Genomic DNA, 22,310 nt, shown 5'->3' with positions numbered 1-22,310 from the left:
ATAATATCCTGCAGAGTGTTTTCCAACTTGGTTCCAGTCTCCCTGTCACTTTCAGGTACACCAATCAGACGTAGATTTGGTCTTTTCACATAGTCCCACATTTCTTGGAGGCTTTGCTCGTTTCTTTTTATTCTTGTTTCTCTAAACTTCCCTTCTCGCTTCATTTCATTCATTTCATCTTCCAGGGCTGACACCCTTTCTTCCATTTGATCGCATTGGCTCCTGAGGCTTCTGCATTCTTCACATAGTTCTCGAGCCTTGGTTTTCAGCTCCATCAGCTCCTTTAAGCACTTCTCTGTATTGGTTATTCTAGTTATACATTCTTCTAAATTTTTTTTGAAAGTTTGCAACTTCTTTGCCTTTGGTTTGAATATCCTCCTGTAGCTCGGAGTAATTTGATTGTCTGAAGCCTTCTTCTCTCAGCTCGTCAAAGTCGTTCTCCGTCCAGCTTTGTTCCATTGCTGGTGAGGAACTGCGTTCCTTTGGAGGAGGAGAGGTACTCTGCTTTTTAGAGTTTCCAGTTTTTCTGCTCTGTTTTTTCCCCATCTTTGTGGTTTTATCTACTTTTGGTCTTTGATGATGGTTATGTACAGATGGGTTTTTGGTGTGGATGTCCTTTCTGTTAGTTTTCCTTCTAACAGACAGGACCCTCAGCTGCAGGTCTGTTGGAGTACCTGGCCGGCCGTGTGAGGTGTCAGTCTGCCCCTGCTGGGGGGTGCCTCCCAGTTAGGCTGCTCGGGGGTCAGGGGTCAGGGACACACTTGAGGAGGCAGTCAGCCCGTTCTCAGATCTCCAGCTGCGTGCTGGGAGAACCACTGCTCTCCTCAAAGCTGTCAGACAGGGACATTTAAGTCTGCAGAGGTTACTGCTGTCTTTTTGTTTGTCTGTGTCCTGCCCCCAGAGGTGCAGCCTACAGAGGCAGGCAGGCCTCCTTGAGCTGTGGTGGGTTCCACCCAGTTCAAGCTTCCCGGCTGCTTTGTTTACCTAAGCGAGCCTGGGCAATGGCGGGCGCCCCTCCCCCAGCCTCCCTGCCGCCTTGCTGTTTGATCTCAGACTGCTGTGCTAGCAATCAGCGAGACTCCGTGGGCGTAGGACCCTCTGAGCCAGGTGCGGGCTATACTCTCCTGGGGCACCGTTTCCTAAGCCTGTCAGAAAAGCACAGTATTCGGGTGGGAGTGGCCCGATTTTCCAGGTGCCGTCTGTCACCCCTGGAAAGGGAACTCCCTGACCCCTTGCGCTTCCCGAGTGAGGCAATGCTTCGCCCCTGCTTCGGCTGGCGCACGGTGCACTCACCCACTGACCTGCGCCCACTGTCTGGCACTCCCTAGTGAGATGAACACGGTACCTCAGATGGAAATGCAGAAATCACCCATCTTCTGCGTCGCTCATGCTGGGAGCTGTAGACCAGAGCTGTTCCTATTCGGCCATCTTGGCTCCTCCCCCCAATTTCTGTGTTTTTAATAGAGACGGTGTTTCACCCCATTGGCCAGGCTGGTCTCAAACTCCTGTCCTCAGGTGATCTGCCAGCCTTGGCCTCCCAAAGTGCTGGGATTACAGGCGTGAGCCACCGTGCCCGGCTTAAAAAAACTAACTTTGAGACAATTTTAGGTTTACAGAAGTGTTGGCACATTAGTTCACAAAGTTAATTTCTATATACCCTTCACCCACGTTTCCCTAACGTTAACATCTTACAGAGTCATGGTACATTTATCAAAAGTAACAACATTAACTAAATTAGACTTTACTAGGATTTCCTCAGTCTTTCCACTGATGCCCCTTTCCTTTTCCCAGATTCCATCCAGGTTCCTACACTGCATTTTGCTGTTATGTCTTCTCAATCTCCTTCAATCTGTGACAGTTTCTCTGACCTTCTTTGTCTTGCATGACCCTGAAACTTTAAAAAATACTGGTCAGTTATTGTAAAATAGCCCACAATTTTGGTTTGCCGATGTTTTCTCATGATTACCCTGAGGTTATGGATTTCAGGAATGAATACTGCAGAGGCGAACTCCCCTTCTCATCATATCACATCGGGGGTACAGAGATGACTTTAGACGCTTATCAGCCTGGAGATGGCACCAGAGGAATCTATATAAATAACTTTACCACGTAGCCTTTTTCTACGATGAGGTTTTCATATATTTGACTTCCCACAATTTGCTGCCCCTAGAGTTTAAGGTCTTTTTCCTGGGTCGTTTTGCTTTTCTAAAACGTTAAAGTTCCTTGTTGAAGAGGATAGATAAGCTAGAGTTCTAAGTAACCTCTTCGAGAGTTACTCTTTCCCTGAGTAACATGTATTTATGATATACATCTATTAATAAACTTCCTTTTGTTTTTCTCTTGATAGTCTGTCTTTGTTACAGGAGTCCCAGCTGAGAACTCAGAAGGGGCTATGGTTTGAATGTGCCATCTCCAAAATTCAGGTGTTGCCAATGTGACGGTATTTACAGGTGATATCTTTAAGAGTTGATTGGGCTCCTTCCTCCTGAGTGGGTTTAAGTACCTTACAAAAGAGGCTTCATGCAGTATTCAGCTCTCTTGCCCTTCCGCTTTCTGCTATGTGAAGACCCAATTTTCCTCCCCTCTCCCTTCTGGAAGACATAGCAACAATGTGCCATATTGGAAGGAAGCAGAGAACACCCCTCACCAAATAATCAATCCTGCTGGTGCCTTAATTATGAACTTCTCAGCCTGCAGAACTGTGAGAAAATAAGTTTCTGTTCTTTATAAATTACACGGTCTCAGATATTTTGATGTAACACCACAAACAGACTAAGACAGAGGGGGATAGTAAAAATTATTTTTCTCTCATCCATTGTGATTGCTACTGGGATTTCTACTGGTGAACTGCCTCATGGGGCCTGCACCCTGGTGCACTGAAGTTGGTTTTCTAGCTTCTTGTTTGTGTTTAAATCGACACCACCTTACTTTATTACTTTCAAAACTATGAAGAAAAGATAATCACAAGTCAGCCTGAACTACCCTTTCTAATCTTACAAAGCTGAGGCCAACCTTGCTTAATTAAGATCCATAGACACATGTGAATAATTAATACATTTATAAGGAAGGTCCTATTTGTACTATTTATGGCTTTTATTAGCTAAAGATTCTGTATCTTCTCAAAAATGGCCATTTTATAAAAAGCTTCTAATATTGGAGATAGGCTGATCAGTGACCATTTTATAGGTGTTAGCAAAACTTACCTGCATAGATGCATAGAGTACATTTTTAACCTCTTGGTTGCTCAGATCATATACTTTTTCTTTACTGAGATTGCTGTCCTTTGCTAATCTCTATCCACCCTAAGCCAAACTTCTCTTATTGATCCAGAAACTTTGCTACTTCATACACAAATATTTCTTCAATCACATTATCTTCCATTTTAAAAAAACACTATTGAGCAATTATATATGACAGACATGGAACCAGGCTCTTTGTTTACATACAGTCTCTTTGTGCTTAGACTTCTATAACCCCAATGCTATTTTGCATATCTATTTTATTCATTCACTGACTTATTGCTTCATTTAACACATTTATTGACCATATAGCATATGCCTGGTATTATTCTAAATGCTGGAGGTATGGAAGTGAACCAAAAAAGGTCCCTGACTTCGTGGAGTCAGCTTCTAAATAGATGAGAAGCTGCTGGAAGACAGGGCCTATTTTGTTATTTTTGTTTGTTTTTATTTTGTTTTGCATGTAGTAGAAAATGAATATTTGTTAAATAACTAGAAGCTTGTGTTGAAGAGACATGCTATGGTTTTAATGTATTCCCCAAAAAACACGTGTTGGAAACTTAATCCTCAACGAAAGTGTTGGGAGGTGGGGCCTAATGGGAGGTGTTTTGGTCATAAGGGCTCTACCTTCATTAATGGATTACTAACTATGAGACAGTGGTTGAGACGGCGAGTTTAATCTCTTTTTCTCTCTTGCTCACACTCTCTTTCCCTTCTGCTTTCTGCGATGGGATGACACAGCATGAAAGCCATCGTCGGATGTGGGCTGATTGATCTTGGACTTCCAAGTCTCCAGAACTGTAAGAAATACATTTCTGTTCTTTATAAATTACCCAGTCTAAGGTTTCTGTTACAGCAGCACAAAATAGAATAAGACAGGGCAAAAATGTAGAAGGCTAGAGACAGTAAGACTAAGCTACTGTATCCGCCCGGAAAGGATGTTGTTAAAACTGGTCCTAGGAAATACTGAGAAGTAAACGCTTCCTTATCTGAGTCCAATTCATCTGCCTACCTGCCTCCTTCCGTCCTCTTCCAAACTCATCTAAATACTTATTGTAATAGCATTTATTGTGAATTTTGCCTAATTATCTTAAAAGTGTTGGTATTTAAAAGATGAGTGGCAGAGAGATGTAACGTTAATATATATTATTCAAGTATAGTATTTCAAATACGGTGATTCAGGAGTAGAGACGTTCTATTGAGGCAAATCTTCTCAATAAAATCACTGACACTTAAAATTATGCTACCTACTAGTGATTAGCGGCTTGTACAAAGAGGTGCCATTGTTCTTGGCAATGAAGACAGAGAAATGATATCATAGTAATAGAGTGGCCAAAATTTTATGTTTTTGGCTTAGAATTTCTGAGCAAGCATTTTCTAAAGTTAATATACATGACTGTTTGGAAAGGCTAATTTCATATCAAAGTAGTAAAGATGTCTGAAAGCTTATTGGCTGGAAAGTTTGGTAAGGACCATCAGAAGAAGGGGAAACAAATCTGTTTTTCTAAGGATATATCCAACTGATCAAGATTTCACTTCAGACAGCACACAGATTTCCTGACTTTCAATCTGACACCCATAAATATTCCAGCTCAGTGGGTCTTTGGGTTCCCCAGTCTCTATAAATATACCATAGCTTTTGATTGTTTTATGATGGAAGTTTATTTTATTTTATTTTTGCCTGCACAGTTGGCTTTGTTTTTTTTCTATGCTTTATAGACCCTTGTCTTTTTATTAGTTCAGTGTTCCCTGTTGATTTTGTATTTTATATTCCTGCTGTCACCACCAGAACCTCACTGTAAACAAGAATGTTGTATCTCAGTGGGTTATTTTCTGTTAATGACCTGTGATACAGTATATAAATAAACCAGCGAGTCATCCACAGGTGCAGTTTATTAGAGTTATTGCATTGTGGCTTGGGTAATGTTCCTCGGTTCTTTAAAACTTTGCTGCTTTGAGAAGCACAGGGGCCAGCTAGCTGGCAGGTTTGAAGAGAGAAAAATGAGCCTGTCACTTTGCAGTGGATGGGAACCCACCTTAATAATCATCATTTTAATTTCTCAGTGTCAACATCTAGGTTGCTGTATGGCTTAAAAAATTCCACTAAGCCAAATTACCTGGATAAAGCAGTCTGGTTCTAATAGTTGTCTTGAACAGGAGTAGAGAGAACACACAATAATCTCTCCCTGCACATAAAAAATAAAACCCCAGGAAAAAACATACACTATACTGCTCAATTAGAACCAGAGGGATTGTTTGAGGTTGCACACAGGTGCATAATGAAGACTGATAATGATAGTTTATTAATGAATTCTCACAACCCCTGGTGAGGTAGGTGTTATTAAGACTCAGGTTCATATGGGGCAATGGAGGCTAAGTAACTTGCCCAAGGCCATGCATTGAATCAGTCCCAACTCAAGGAAGAGAGACGTCATATGAGCTCCTGCTACACCTTGTGTTATAACCACTAGATCATGGTCTGTTTTTTTCTTGGGATGAAATTAGCAGAAGTAAAATTGAAGATGGAGAGTCCAGAACTAGAAGGACTATTTGGTAATGATTTCAGAAGGGAACTAAAAGGCAATGAAGCGCTCTAAGAATATTGTAATGTGCTTCAATGAACAGATATATACTTCTGACTTTGAAATACTTTAGGAACAGATTCCACCACACATCAGTAGCATTCAGGACTTGGAGAAGACAAGGGACAGAGGTAAAGTGGAAAGTACAGTAGAGGAAACTAATGTTCTGAACATTCTATACTATTGTAAGGTATTTACAACATAATTTAGCCCTGGAATCTTATCTTGTCATGGAGATATGTAGAGAATAAGACTGCAGGCTTCTGTCTGACTAATTGTGAGCAGAATATTAGATCTTCATTTGCTTTTCTTGTTTTCTTATTCATAATAATAAAAATAATGTTCAAGTATAAATCTTTACAATTATTTATCATTGGTATTAAAATTCTCTACATTTTTGCCACACGTATCCAGGGTGACTCTAAACTAACAAAAGCAACCCATGCATAACAAATCCCCGGTAATTTATGATGTTTAAGTAGTGCATGCACAGCCATACCTGTCACCAAAATGATGAGTTTCACTTTGATGCATCTCAATCTTCAAATTTGTTCCAGGTCCTTTGTCAAACAGGCATACTTATTTCTCTTTGCCGTGTTTGTTCTAGAAATAATTCTACTTAGTAGAACTGCATGATCAATTAGCTCTACAGTTTTATCAAATATATCAAAAGCATGCAATCTATGCCATTGCACATAATTAGTTTGATGAGTTAGCATTCCAATACAACTTATTCAAATTTACTTGCTGAGTGAACTATTGATGCATAATTTTAGAAAAAGAAATATTAGCACATAGATTTCACAATAGTCAAGTCATGGCTATCCCCAGCTACACGTTCTATTGTCTTATTTGCCTTCCGATGGTGTTGTCATTATTTAATTCTTGGAGGATCAATACTGTTTATCTAGAAAGCACCTGTTACTTTAAAGGAATGTAGCAGGACAATGGCACCTTCCTTTGTTGTTGGCTTAAATTAGAGAAGTAAAGCCATCAGGGTGTCAAGATGATACCTGAGTTCTTTGCATTTCTCATACATTGTGTCTCTCCAATATTACTCACCAACACAATGCTTTCAGGAGCTTACTGGTTAAGTAAACAAAGCTCTGCATCCGTAAGCACTTATCTCTATATGGATTTCTATAGGGGTTGTATCTTTATAGTAGTCTCCTTATTAATTTTATACCAAGACATGATTAAAATGGCAAGAGAGAGAAAGGCCACTTATAATGATTTCAGCCTTTTACACTATGGAAATTCTTAAATAATTATCTAACGTTAAATCTACCAATTAGTTGGCACTACAATTTTGGTTTTTTGTTTGTTTTGTGGAAAGAAGAAAGAAATATCTACAATACTTACTTACCTAAAGGCAAACTATTTATATGTAAAAAGATAGTTACATCAAGTATTGGCTATGATGCTTCTTTACTAACATTTAAAAAGTATTGTAAATCACAGTGTCTGTTATGTGTGAGAGTGTTTCTCATGACTTTGATTTTTGACCAGCCTACTCAATTCATAATCTGCTTAGAATCTTTTTGTTATTTCATACCTAACTTCTGTTTTTATTAATTTCTAACTTACAAAATCAAAACAGAGAAATGAAAAATCCTGTATTTTGCCTGCTTTGAGATGATTTCACAGTGCCATTCAAAAGAAATGTTTGTATATACTTGATTAAATGCATGCACAAATGCATATTAACATATATATTTTTCTTAGTGATTTAAATGACACATATTTTATCAAATAATTAAAAGTGAATATAGAAAAACACTATGAACAGGTCCTCCCGAGGCTAGAATGGTAAGACAATTAAGGGAATTAAATGACTCCTCCCTGTTGCTTCCCTCAGTTGTAGCTTCTCGGAGCATAAGATACCAGGAAGTAAAGGACAGCATGGTCCAAAGGCTAAGAAGTGGTTGGTAGAAAATGATCCACCAGAGGGAAGCATCAAAGTGGGCTGGAGAAAAAGATGGGCCAATGACACAGATAAACCCAGGACACCTTCATTTTTTCCATGATTTGTGGTAATGTGGCATGATAAATGCATAGCTTTTCTCCTCTGCCTCTATATTATCTTACTGTCAGTATACCTGTTTTCTCTAGAACTGATGGAGAATTTTAGTATTAGTAATCATAGTTGCTTAGCTTTTGAAAGAAAATTAGAGATTTGCTCAAATAGGCACCTAATGCCAGAATCTGTAGTACATTAATCTTGCTAAATAGAAATCTACCTCTACCAGAATACTTGCAGTGACAGTGAATTTACCATATCACAAAGTAGTTATTCCTGCCTCTCTGTAGCTTTTACTCAGTTTTCTGGTTCTGTCTTATGAAACAACCACAATTAGTAAGACTCTTTCAGGTGTCATGCTTCAGAGTTTTGACAGCAGTCATCCCTAGTAAGCTCCTCTTCTCCTGGCCTGAGATGGACTATTACTCCAGCAGGTTTTAAGTTACATGGTTCTGAGATCATCCTTATCTTTATGGGTACTGTTCTTTAGTTGCACACTGGTTTTTCAAGATTTCAACACTAAATATTTTTCAAGAATTGAAACAATATTCCAGATATGGTTTAATCAATGTAGCATGTAACAGGGTTATTGATTACTAAGGTTTAGATATTACACCTCTACTAATGCCATTTGAATTTGCTTAAGTAGCTGATCAGCTGTATTGCAGAATTCACCCATAGTAATCTTGAAGTCAACAGCTTCAGACTTTTCACATTTCTATTGCCTGACTGTGGCTTTCCTATCTTGTCTTTATGTATCATAAGATTATGGTAATGGAGAAAATGTTCAGGAAAAGGGAGATAATCATTATATTGTATGCTTATAATTTCTCCCCTAAAGTAGGTGTTAATTTCTGCATCCTGATCTTTGAGACATATTGATATACTGGAGTATTTTAGGGGGTAAAAGATAAGAATAGTCATGGAATTAGAAGAAATGTTCTATGAGGAACTGTCAAAGGAACCGGAAAGGCACCATAAAGAAGAATGATGTGACAGCTTTCTGTTTGCGAACTCTCTTCAAATATCTGAATCGCTGCGGTCAGAAGGTAGAATGGAAAGAAAGTAATTTATGTTAAAATACAGCAAAATAAGGCAAAATTGAACCCAATATTACAAAGAATTGTTTCGCTATTTTTTTTTTTTTTCAAAAATGCCATGGGCAGTTTTTGGCAACAGTGAGCTACCTGTCCCGGATGGCTTAAAAAAGAGAAAAATTTCTGACTGACGTGTTATTAGCTCATTTGATGGGGCTCTGGGCTAGATTATTTTTTCAAATTAAAGAGTTTAGAAATATTTTTGGAATCAAATAACATTTACATTTATTCTCATGAAATGTTATTTTTAACTGTGACCTAGTCTTTATTTTGTCATGTCTTATAATTTAGTGTCATTTGCAACTTTATAAATGTTGTTTTTAGGTTATTGGTTGTTATTCATATAAAAATGGATAGCAACATATTTAGGGTTCCAGTTGTTAAGAATCTGTGGGAGCATGTGAAAACTCACAAAGGAAATAATTATTTAGTACATATTTTAGTATTTTACCATGAAACAGTTTTTTCATTACTTTCTCATCACAGTTCTTTGACCAACCAACTTACAATGCCATGGCAATATCAAAGGAAAAAAAAAAGAAAGGATAGAGAAAATTAATTTGGTATGACCATGTGAATGTACTTATGCTGACAGCAGGTGCATTTACTCTCTTATGTGACACTCACTGGAAGCTGCAGTCCAGGTTGAGAGGTGGGATCAGAGCACAGTGGACTTCAACTCTTGGATCTGTTTACAGGGGACAAATCATATAGGAAGAGTCCTGAGGCAAAACAGTGGCCATTCAGCCTGAAATGGAGAAATGGTGAAGGGAGGAATAGCCTGGACTCTAAAATGAAAACGTGGTTTGGAGGGGGTTGGAGATGGAGGGGAATATAGTGTCCACATCCAGAAAATGACAATAATAAAAGAGTAGGCATAGGAGAGATGGAAGTTGTTGGTCAGCTGCTGCATAGATAGAAGTGAAGAAAAGATTCATTTTGGGGCATGAGTCCAAAACAAACCTAATGGGAAAATCAACTTTTGCTCTAGCATCATTTATCTATGGACTTGGTCCCCAGAAGATTGAGAGTATGGCCAATTGTAGACACTCAAAATTCATTTCTTCAGTAACTTTATCGTAACACATTTCCCTTTATTTGGGAAATTGGGACTTTGTGCATTGATGGTTTTAATGATCTTCTTTAGATATCTATGATTTTTCAAGTACTCTAAATGGTGACTCAGGTTGCATCTGAAAATTGTTTCAGCCCGTAAGGTATAACTTATTTGGTCCTACACATTTGAACAGTTTGTTTAAATGATCCCACAGAATCCCGAAACCTAAAGGGCTCTGTATCATCAATTTTTTCTTAGTGTCTCTCATATATACATATATATATGTGTATATATATGTGTGTATATGTATATACACACACACATCTCATATATATACATACATATATATCATATATATACACATATATATATCATATATATACACATATATATCATATATACACATATATATCATATATATACACATATATATATATTTTAACATGAACTTATGTAAGACAGTTATATCTCAGTACACTACCACATCCTTCATGCCTCTGCTGAATGTGACTATTTTGTGGCTTTGGATGTAATTGTGTTAAGAAATGACAGAGAGGTAAAATCTGTTTATGGTTAACAGTGAGAAGAAAAAGAAAAGGAAGCATCTGTAGAAGCACAGAAAGTGGAGTTAGTGTAAGACACTTTAATGTTGCATGTCTATGAGACATGTTACTAAAGAGTAGAGTATTGGAATCACCATGACATAGACATTAAGAAGAGAGAGACAGACAGATTGTTGGAGGTTTTTTCAGTGACCATGATGCAAAGACCATGAAAAATGGAAAAAAATTGCATATGATGAACCCTAAATATCTTAACCACTGACTGATCAAGTGAGTTTGACGTTAGGAAGAGAATATAAGTACTGACTGGTTTTTTGGCCATGGAAAAACTGGAACACACCAAGAAGAACAGAAAATTGAAGGTGGTGGAATATTTAGAAAGTTATTGTGCGATGGGGGGAGGGGGGAGGGATAGCATTAGGAGATATACCTAATGCTAAATGATGAGTTAATGGGTGCAGCACACCAGCATGGCACATGTATACATATGTAAGTAACCTGCACATTGTGCACATGTACCCTAAAACTTAAAGTATAATAATAATAAAATAAAAATAAAAGAAATTTGGGGTATCCCCTCCTCAAAAAAACAAAAAAAGAAAAAAAAGAAAGTTATCTACACAAAATTTAAAGAATGTCATGGTATAAAATTTCAGAAAATCTGTTGAAAAAGGGTTTATGTAGATCATGATGCAGCTGAAAACCACACTGATGCATTTGACAGGAAAATATCTAAAAAAAAATCCTGAGCTGTGAATAAATGTGTAATGCTGATGCACTGGTACTGTGTTCCTGCAAAAACCTTAAACATGGCCCATGAGAAAACACCAACAGAACAGGGTATAAGGGATCCAATTCTTGTAATCTAACCCTGTGGGCACACACCAAATGAAGATGTCAGGGATTGAGAAAGCTAGCATCTGAGATATTTCAAAGAGGTGCTTAATTTACCTGTGCATTATTATGCAGACAAAACCTATTTTCTAGCAGCATGAGCTCATTGCAAGAAAACCAGACTGGAAAAATCTGTAAAATGTTACTGCTCTGGACACAAATCTCTCTTGAAATTCTTGTATAAATAAATGTTTTGGCATTTAGTTTTCCCCAATGAAACATTTTGCTTTGTGATTATAGAGTTTTACTCTGTCCCACTCCAACCCGATACTAATGACATTGGTAATATTAATATGGCCTTTTGTAAACTTTTAAGTTCAGAGGTACATGTGTAGGTTTGTTACATAGGTAAACTTGTGTCATGGGGTTTGTCGTACAGATTGTTTCATCACCCAGGTATTAAGCCTAATACCCATTATTTTTTCTGATCTTCTCCCTCCGCCCACCCTCCACTCTCCAGTAGGCCCCAGTGTGTGTTGTTCCCCACTATGTGTGTTCTCATAATTTAGCTTCCACTTATAAGTGAGAACATATGGTATTTGGTCTTCTGTTCCTGTGTTAGTTTGCTAAGGATGATGGCCTCCAGCTCCATCCATGTGCTGCAAAGGACAAGAGCTCATTGTGTTTTATTTTTAATGCATGCATAGTATTCCATGGTACATATTTACCATGCATACATTTTCTATATCCAGTCTATCATTGATGGGCATTTAGGTTGATTCCATGTCTTTGCTATTGTGAATAGCACTGCAGGGAACATACACATGCATGTGTCTTTGTAATAGAATGATTTATACTCCTTTGGGTATATACCCAGTAACGGTATTGCTGAGTCAAATGGTATTTCTATCTCTGTGTCTTTGAGGAATTGTTGCCACACTGTCTTCCACAATGGCTGAACTACTTTACACTCCCAACAACAGCATAAAAGCATTCCTTTTTCTCCACAACTTCACCAGCATCCATGATTTTTTCACTTTTTAATAATCAGATATGGCCTTTTTTTAAGAGCCTCAGGCAAAGAGATGCTGTAAACAGTTATGGAATGTATAGTACAAGTAAAGTTAGTTTGAATTTGTGTATGTTTGAAAGTTTAAGAAAATAGCAATATGCTTATCTCTACCTCTACACCATGTATCATGACATATATTTTTATATACCTAAGCTGTAATATTTATATTTTATCTGAGTTTGTATGATTATTCATATAGTTTATTGAATACATTTTAAGGTGTTTGATTATGGGTGCTGCCTCAGGCACTTTTTTTTGTATTTGTATTTTTTTTGAATACCCAGTATATTCATACTACCTCTGAATTCTAAAAAAATTGTGAATTTTGAACTACTTCTCGCCTAGCAATTTTTAGATACAAATCTGTATATATTTATCTATGTGATTATTTATTCACTATCTCCTCTCTATATTATAAGCTCTGTGAAAACAGCAGCCACCTCTTTGTTCTTCATTTTATTGCCAGCACATCTCTACATGCCTGGTAGAGATAAATCTCTACTGAAGGGTAAATTAAAATAGAATGTTGCTCTTAAATTTTCTCCTCCGTTATCCTAAGGTATAATTTTTCTTCATCCTCTTCTTCCATTTCTAGTGTGATGGCCATTCATGCTCCTGAAGGTGATTATTGGTTTGCATCTTCTTAGACAACTAATGTCCTGCTACGGTTTCCACTAAGCATCAGACACATCTCTCTCTTCTGTATCAGTCATCCGGCTGAGAGTAGATGTTAAATTCTTGCTTTCATTTCTTTTAATGCTTGCCCCCCAAAAGTGTTAGATCATTTTGAGTGTTCATTAAAAAAATAATTCCCAGGTAAATTCCAACCTTTTGTTTAGGCTTTTGGTTTTGTGTCTCTCTCCCAAATTATACACATGCACTTTCAAAATTTAAGTTAATGAGATAGTCCTCTGAGCAACTGAAGAATTTTTTTGGACACATTTTTATTTAGCATGGATCATTCACAGTTACATAGTCCCAATGCCATTTTCTAGAATATCTTCTACAAGTCACATTCTCCCTCAACGTCTCCTATCATGGTGTCATACTAATATTTTCTTTAACCTATTTGAAATGTATGCTCCTAACCTCCAGGGAAAGTAAGCTTCAGTTGTTGGTATTTACTATATGCTACCTAGCTTTTGCCAATAGTATCTGATTTAATCCTTACGGTGACTTTGAAAGCTGGCATTCTTATTTTATTGATGAGGAAACTACAATGTAAAGAAATTAAGTAAATACTGCAGGTCTTTCCAACTCCAGTCATCTACTTCCACTCTATTACACTGTGTTTAAATCCAACCACATCTAGTGTTATCTTTGCTCATTATCACAAAGTCCTGGTTAATATTATTATTCCTACTCAAATTTCTGTACCTTTGAATTAAATCCAGTTTTATTTTCTTCATTAAACAAAATAATATACTGCATAATTTTTATTCTTTGCCTTATCTTTTTGTCTTCTGTGAGATTGTAACTTTGTAAAAAGGCAAAGAATTTCACAAATTTTTTATTTGTTTTTCCAGTAGAGTTGAAATTTCTTGCCTCTGTTCAAATGTTGGAACTGGTATTTGGAAAGGGAATGTGGAAGTGGAGAGATCATTTGTTAAGTGTTGGCTACAGCAAGTCTGTGCCAAATACTTAATTTGATTATCTCCTTTATTATTTAGACAACATAGATATCACTATATTCAATTTAACTGTTCTTTTTTCCCATCTATTTTATTGAATTAGAATGTGTCTTTTCAAGCAGACATAGTCAAATCCCCTTCTCACTCTTCTCTCCACTTTCTCCTCCTAAAACACATTTAATAAACAAAGCTATAGGAGAGAAGGTAAGAAGAATCTTTTATGCTATAAACTATATTTAGAATTTCTGAGACTTGGAATAGAGAATAAGAGTCTTGCCATGTAGTATTGAGGATATTAAAAGTGACTTTTCAGAGAAACAGGTTTTCACTACATACAGATGTTGAAAGGGTAGTATTGGCAAGAGGTTATATAGGGAAGAAACTTAGGAGTTTATTGTCCTATAGGTAGTAATAAAATATTTGGTGATTACTCTGTCAGCTTTTGTCCAGGACATCACCTAACGCAGGGGCATGGAAATTATCACTAGGCCAATAAAATTTTTGAAGTTTCTATTGGCCACATGGCCTGTTTCTTATGTGGTCATGGCTGCAGGTGCTTCAGATTCTGCTACTCTTAATGATCTTCTTCTACCAAAACTATATCTTTAGAAGAAGTGATACATTTCTATTATCTCATTATGAACATTAATCTCATGTCATCAAGTCTCAGAGGATATAAAATTTACTTTCTTGTTCAAAATTTCAAGTGAGCTTCTCTACCTAGTCTATGTGTTGGTATATATTCAATGACAATCAGAAATCTATTTTTTATGTAAGATTCTCTGATATTGTCACCTCAGTATATATAGGAAAAATAAACCTGTATTATGCTAGCACACTCCATGTCACATATGTTGTCCTCCATTTAATCTACTATTTTTTTTTATTAATCTATGTGTGCAATGCATTTTTGCATATACTCATCAACTCCATTTAAAGTCTTTAACTGGGCAACTCACTTGCCAACCACATATTCCCCACCACATATTCCCCCAGTGCTCTTCTGTGCCTTCTCTCATATCTGGGAAATGATTTCACTTTCAGAAAGATAAAGCTCTAATGAGACCTTAGGAATCTTTATTCAAAGATGTCCAGTCCACCAGGGATCAGCTAGGAAGGTGTCTGAAGTGTGAATTACTTACTGATTAGAAGCCAACACTAGATTTTTCTCTATTTCTTGAGGTCACCAATCAAATTCAAACCATGTTTTAAATTCTACCCAACAGCAAAGCTCTTTTTTAAACACAGGCATTTTTTTCATTCTTCTTTGCTGAGAAGATTATTTCAAATTCACAGCTTTCAAACTTTGTGGTGAATGAAAAATAATGGTTTAATAGACATTGACCCTTCACAAACAGTATACCATTAGGTGGTTTAAATAATGTACTTGCTGACTTCCCAGGTCTAAAATAGGTTTTATAGAAAATCTGATTATTACTAAATGGTAGCTGGATTATACACAATTAAAAGGTTTTTAAGCATTTTATAAATTCAAAGTTTTAAAGCCTTTTCAATAGTTGTAAGCAATTTAGAAATATTTTTAAAAAAACAAGAGTGGTGAGTTAACCTCTTTAGTTTTTCCATTCATTGCATTTTAGAAAAATTTCTGCCTTTAATTAGCTTGCAAAAATATGGGAAAACCCATCTATATATTGAGGTTCTTCCTCATTAGACAGAAAGCAACACCAGCTGAGATGTTATTTAGACCAGATGGAGCTTAGACTGAATGAGGAGTCTATTTTCTTCAGTGGTACAATGAACAGAACAATTATTTTTTGTGTGTATGTGAGGATTGAATACTGCTTTGCAAAACCCCATGATAACAATATATCTTCATATCTGTATGCTGATTTTTTTCATCACTTCTGGGAGGAGAATCCTTAGGAAATCTTTAATATTTAATGTTAGAAAGGAAAGAAAGAGAGAAAGAGGGAAAGGGAGGGAGAGAATAATAAAAATACAAAACCCTAATAGTGGTTTACTCCTCTGTGTCTGCTAGGTAGAAAAGGATTATTATCTTGTGTCATTAACATACAGAGGGCTCCATTATTTAGTCAGTTTCATTTTCATGTTAATCACCGTTACTTAAAAGTTTCAGGGAACTCACGGAGTTTGGTGTCATCCGAGGTTAGGTTGAAATGTCTTGAATCAGCTAGCTTGTAAAGCTGCCACAGTTTAAACTAATGCCATTGGTTGGTTCATCTTATGCAAAAAAGATACAGATCTCCCTGAAAGCCTCTATTTTTCTTTCCTCTCTACCTTTTGCCCAGGGAACTGAATAGAAACTTTAAAGCTTAAATTAAAAGAATATTTTCTCATTTATTTGGGAAGTAGGAAATTGGAGATTGCTTAGTCTAGAGAACTTTCAAAGGCTTGATACCTAAAGGTATTCTTCAGGTGAATTTTTCCCAGTGATGTGACATCACTTGAAAACACTAAAGCCTCATCATTTACCAGGTTGGTAATAATTTTGATATAAAAATAGGCCTCCATAGAAATGCAGCTTGAACCAATAACAAGCAACAGTGTTTCCTTTGTGATAAATTGACACTAAAGCCCAATACTGAAAATCTCTTATATTATTTAGAGGAGCAGTGATCAAAGACACAAGAGAAGAAAGAGCTGGCAGCCTCGTATATTCTGTACTGATGCTGAGATAGTGTCAGTAATAGGGGATGCAGTTACTACCTGGGAGAGCTGGAGAGCAGCTTTAAACTTCACATTCATAAATCTTCTGGAAAAGTCAGGGCAGGAGTTAAAAAAAAATCAGCACAGTGTCTTCCTGAAGTTTTTATAAACTAGCTATTCAAATTGTCGTTCTCCAGTATGACTGGGGCAAATATGAATTTGTGTAGAACAAAACAAAACAAAAAGGGAATGTCAGTAGACTGGTGATGGAAATGATAAGAAAATGCTGAGAGTTGGCTAATGAGGGTAGTTTCACTGTAGGGAGATACTAGTCACATTCCCTTTTCTAATTTATCTAGCGTTTTGTCGTCAGGCTACTCTTACTAAAGTCCAGTTTTCTCCACATTACTTTTGCTTAAAACTCTCTGTGCTTCCCCATTCCTTACAGACTACAGTGTTATAGATGGCTCCACTGAAAGATTGAACACATTAAACATTGATGGCCAAATTTAAATCCTATGACATAGAAGTTATTGAGAATAATCTGTACTGTAGCGTCTTACAATTTAAACAATTATAGCTAGCATAACATAACATTCTAGCATGTCTTAAACATTATCAATAAAATATATTCCTTTACATATTTTAATTCTTTATTATAAAAACAAACATCTTCTTTTCAAGTAAAGCAAATTGGTGATTCAAACTTGATAACATGTATAAGGCAGTGCTTACCAATGAATCACATATTCTAGTTAATTGTCTCATACATATTGTAGTTGGAAATTATTTACATGGACTAGATCTGTTCGATAACTTTTATAGTGTTATGCTCTTCTTTTTTTTAGGTTTTTCTTTTATCAGTGTTCTTTACTGATTTCACAGCAGAGTTTCTATCTGATTGTATCATCTATGTGATCATTTTTCAATATTTCGCTCTATATGTTTTCTCAGAAATCTCACAAAGGTTTGGTCCATGTTTATGCTTCTTAAAAATTTTAATTATTCAAGTAAATAAAATTTCAAAAATGTAAGCAATTTTTATATATGACATTAAGTTAAAATTAAAATGTCAATAAAATAAAGTTAGGAGAACCTTATGTCATAAATGAAAGGATTGATTTATTGAGGCTATGTCATAGTACTTTGAGCTTCTACCATGCCAAATAAACATTAAGCTTTTATTGAAATACAGGACAAAGGAACAGGTAGTGAGTCATACAGGATGGTACCCCAAGTCAGCTGTTGGGGTCACACTCATCTTTGGCTTCTTAGGAGGAAGGGTAGAAACACACATCTATTCTCACTGCTTGCTTTCTATTATATTGAACTATAGAGCTGGCTCTCTGCTCTGCATCTCACAATGCGCCATGGTTCCTTCCCCTCAACCTCATCCCACCACAAATCCTACAGAGATCTCAGGGCTAGAGGGAGGAAAAAAGAAGATGCTCCTCACACCAAAAAATATGTCAGTAACACTTACCTAAGCAAAAGAACTATGAAAAATTATTTTCTCACAATTTAGAAGAATTTTTTAATGCCCGTAGTATTGCTTATAAAGATAAAGGTCAAGAACATTTTTACAATTGCTCAAAACAAAGATTATCTTTTCTTGAAAAGAGCTATGGGTTGTAATCCTGGCAAATCTACAGAAAATTTCTGGTAATCCAAGAGGATCCTTTGACCTTTCCCTATCTTCCTAAAATGTTGTAATAAACAAAGAAGACAGGTTGGCACTTGACCTTCCTATGGTCCGAATGTGTGTGTTCCCTCAAAATTCATATGTTGAAATCCTAATTCCCAAGGTGATGGAATTAGAAGGTGGGGCCTTTGGGGGTGATTAAATCATGAGGGCAGAGCCCTCAAGAGTGGGATTACTGCCCTTATAAAAGAGGCTCGAAGGAGCTTGTTCTCCTCTTTGATCATGTGAGGATACAATGATAAGATGTCTTGTTTGAAGCAGAAAGTGAAGTCTCACCAAACACCGATTTTGCCTATGCCTTGATCTTGGACTTCCCAGGCTCCAGACCTATAAAAAAAAATGTCTGTTGTTCATAAAAAAAAAAAAAAAAGAAAAATTACTTCTATCTCATCAATCTTGCCCATTCAGATAACTTATTCCAACAATGCAAGAAAGCACCTACACTCTTAATTATTAATAATTGGCATGGTAGAAGAATGGAAACATCCCTTGACTGAAAGCCAGGAGACAGGTTTCAGCTCTGGCCTTGCTCCCCATAGCTGGCTGGCCTCTGCTACATCGTTTGCTTCTTTGGTCCTTTGATTTCTGCAGTGCATAGTGAGAAACTGGATAGATCAGTCTTTCCATGGAATGTGAAAGTCATGAGAAGACAGCCTTGGGAAACACTGTACACTCTCTACTCTTTTTTCAGAGACCCATCCTGCACATGAACTTCCAGTTACAGATAAATCTCTTTTTTTGTCCCCCTTGAGCTAGGGCCTTGCTGTGTTGCCCAAGATGGTGTGCAGTGGCACAATTATAGTTCAGTATAACCTTGGAGTCCTGGGCTTAAGTGATGCTCCTGCCTCAGCCTCCCACATAGCTGAGACTTTAGGTGTGTACCACCAAGCCCACCTATTTTTCTTTTCATTTTTGTAGAGATGGGGTTTCACTCTATTGCCCAGGCTGTTCTTGAACTCTTGGGTTCAGGTGATCCTCCTGCCTCTGCCTCCCAAAGCACTTAGATTATAGAACAGACGCCAATATTCTGGCCAATGAATCTTTTATACTTGGTTTAATCAAGAGTTTCCTTGTCTAATTTGACCAGAGAATCCCCAAACTGCTCTTCCTGCCTCCCTTCCTGCCTTTCTGCCTTCTTACTTTCCTTCCTGACTTTCTGGCTTCCTTCCTGTCTTCCCTTTCTTTTTGTCAAATGAATTGGAAGGGAAAATATAGGATGGCTCATTATTTGGAATTTAAGTTCTTAAACAACCTAATCCAAGTATACTTTCCACATTAATTCTAGTTAGTTCTATATATGAACCTTCAACTTTAATTTGAGTGTACTATACAACTATGCCAGGACAGTCCTCCTGCTTCTCTGCCTTGTTGTTTTGTTTCTTCCATGGCATTACTCAACCCTCTGCTCTCTCTTTCCAGAACTGCTTACTCTACTGTGGTCCCATCTGCCATGTTCCAGTTTTATGTACTCCTTTAATCTTCTGAAGCGATGTTACCCAACCCATTTACATTTAATCATAGTCATCTGCATTTTCTTTGCTGGTGGTTTGCTTTGTCATGCAACTACGCATTCCTTTCCCTCTTGCCTTCCCAGTTGTAAATCCCAAGAGGACAAAAGCCTGGGCATCACACTTTCCTAGCACCTGGTAATAATTTGATAGATCTTGGGGAGTAGCTGCTCTAGGGGTAAATCATTGATACCACAGTGATATATTTGCCAGGTGGACTGGGAGATAATCAGAGTTTTAGATCAATTCATTTGTTTTTAATGTTATAGTTTATTATGAAACAAGTTAAAAGAAAGAAAAAGCAGAGGGCTATTACTTCTGACATGATGAGAATGTTCTGGGTCTTTCTTGGTGGTATTATCCAGCCTTGTAGCTTGAATCTTGGTCAACATTAATCCTACCATAGTTCTGTATTTTATTACCTTATACTGAAAGCTGACTGAGAGCACAGTCCTAGATGAGACAGCTGGATGACTGGAGAAAGAATATACATTTTCAAAGGGGAAGAAGAAAAGAGAGATGTAGAAGGCCAAAAAAAGATTAACTTAACAATTTCCTGGAGTTCCTTGTGTGCGGTATAGAGTATATTTGGATTTCCTACCTAAACTTGAGAATGTACAAGTTATTTCCTACTTCCCCAGTTTAATGTTCAGTGTCAATTTGAGGTCCCTTATTATGTTTGAATACATCCATTACCTGCTGTGAGTATAGATTTGTCTTCTTATCAATAAGTAAACCGTTAGGGTTATAGTCCTGAGGATAGAGGAAAGACTTTTGCACTCTTGAGAAACTAGGAAAAGAACTTTCTGAAGCTTCCCTCCTGGTAGGAAATCCAACCTAGAAGTTGACTGGATGTGGACAGCCCTGGTAATAAGTTTTCTCTTCTGTCAAGATAGTGCTAATGGAAGGGAAGTCTTGGTTGTTTTGCTTTGCTTTGCTTTGTTTTTGATAAAAACAAATATTTTGGGCTTTATGGATATCAGAAAGGTGTTTGAGGGAGCTGAGTCACAGTAGCTGGGTTGGCTGAAAAGGGCAGTAGGAACAGAGACTCTTTGTAGACAGTTTCTATGCCTGACAGGCTCCCCTAGTGTCCCTGTTTTGTTGGCTGTGAGTGAGACGGAACATTGTTTTCCAAAACAACTCCTACTTTCATTATGATCATCATTGTCATTATCATCATTATTGCTATTCTCTGAATCACCCAGCAGAGCAAACCTTCACGCATTGACAGTGGCTGAATGTAAGCATTTTAGCTACTTTCTCAAAACAAGGGTCTGCAGGGTCACCCAGTCTTTGTAGATTCATAGGCAGGGGCTCTCCAATTACAGACAAATGTTCTGAAATTACCTTTGTGTTCCATTCACAAACTGTTCAAATGCATTTTTCTCATTATATGGGAGTACATGATGAGAACAAGGCAAAGTGGCTCATGTATATTATCCCATAGAAGGTAAAGCCATACTCAGAATGCCCTAATGCACTAGACAAGAAATAGGAAAAGTGTCACGAGTTGGGGTATTATGGAAGCAGATATGTTCCACTGAAGGCCAAGGTGTTTTTGTACACCCAAAGGTTTAAATCAGGTGTTGATTGCCTAAAACATGTCTGAGAAAGTTAATGAGGTAAGTTATTACCCACCATGTCTGCAGTTTTTCCATTACCAGCTGTAAAAACAGGTAGCAATCTCACTCTACCTTGAAGGCATCATTCATTATAAATTACTTGCTTTCAATCATGAGTGGAATACAGCGAAAGGAAAAGTACCAAAGAAGGTCTTCACTATGCTTTGTTAGAAGACATAAACAGGAGCATTGAGCCTGCATGCTATTGTCAAACTTCCCCAAATGAGACATTTGGAATTCAAATGATTAATTGGTAACTGGGTATTCAGTATTATTTGAAGCCAGACTTGTTTCTTTCTTTTTCTTATATATTTTTAAACTAGTAACAGCCAGAGGCGTACTCTTTTATCCAGAACAGTAACTCATTCACATTACTATATGACTGAATAAGTAGCTTCGTTTTTATCATAGTTCAATCCAACTCTTGTTCCAACCAAGCATTGCTAAAGATCAAAGGCAGGGGTATACAGAAAGTTTGCTTTGTTGTTAACTTGGCTCCTGACCCAACTGTCAGAGACAGCCAAAAGATAGATTTTTCTTTTTCTCCCTAGTACTGTGCTTGGTTATAGTTAGGTATTTCTTATAGAAGAAGCCAAAGATCACTCTCTGTTGATGGCTGGCTGTGATCATCCAGAAATCTTCAAGATGACCAAATTAGAACCATGAACAAAACCTTTAGTGGCCAGTCTTTTAGATATCCTAATTTAGATCCGAATATATTTGTACAAACAGATGAACTTTACTACATGATTGCC

The sequence above is a fragment of the Pongo abelii genome, chromosome 15 (genome assembly GCF_028885655.2).
Source record: "Pongo abelii isolate AG06213 chromosome 15, NHGRI_mPonAbe1-v2.0_pri, whole genome shotgun sequence".
Taxonomy (NCBI): Eukaryota; Metazoa; Chordata; class Mammalia; order Primates; family Hominidae; genus Pongo; species Pongo abelii.
The sequence above is the reverse complement of the archived record's forward strand: the minus strand, read 5'-3'. Positions refer to the sequence as shown.